This window comes from Piliocolobus tephrosceles, chromosome 8, assembly GCF_002776525.5.
Source record: "Piliocolobus tephrosceles isolate RC106 chromosome 8, ASM277652v3, whole genome shotgun sequence".
NCBI lineage: Eukaryota > Metazoa > Chordata > Mammalia > Primates > Cercopithecidae > Piliocolobus > Piliocolobus tephrosceles.
Window position 1 is genome coordinate 44,360,257 of NC_045441.1, and position 680 is coordinate 44,360,936.

Consider the following 680-nt stretch of genomic DNA (forward strand, 5'->3'; position numbering starts at 1 on the left):
TTTTTTTTTTTGAGACGGAATCTTGCTCTGTCACCCAGGCTGGAGTGCAATGGCCCAATCTTGGCTCACTGCAACCTCCACCTCCCAGCTTCCAGCGATTCTCCTTCTTCAGCCTTACAGGTGCTGACATGTCACCTGTAATGCCACCATGCCCAGCTGACATTTTTTTCTAATTTTTAGTAGAGACAGGGTTTCATCATATTGACTAGGCTGGTCTCGAACTCCTGACTTTGTGATCCACCTGCCTCGGCCTCCCAAAGTGCTGGGATTACAGGCGTGAGCCACCGCACCTGGCAGTTTATGGTATAAAACTTTTAAATCTGAAATTTTGATTAATTAAAGACAGTGCTGGCTGGGGGCGGTGGTTCACGCCTATAATCCCAGCACTTTGGGAGGCCGAGGTGGGGTGATCACCTAAGGTCAGGAGTTTGAGACCAGCCTGGCCAACATAATAAAAACCCCATTTCTACTAAAAATACAAAAATTAGCTGGGTGTGGTGGTGCACACTTGCACCACCTCCCAGCAGCTTAGGAGGCTGAGGCAGGAGAATTGCTTGAACCTGGTAGGCGGAGGTTGCAGTGAGCCAAGATCGCACCAGTGTACTCCAGCCTGGGCGACAGTGAGACTCTGTCTCAAAAAAAAAAAAGTAAAATTTAAAAATAAAGGCAATGCTGTAGTG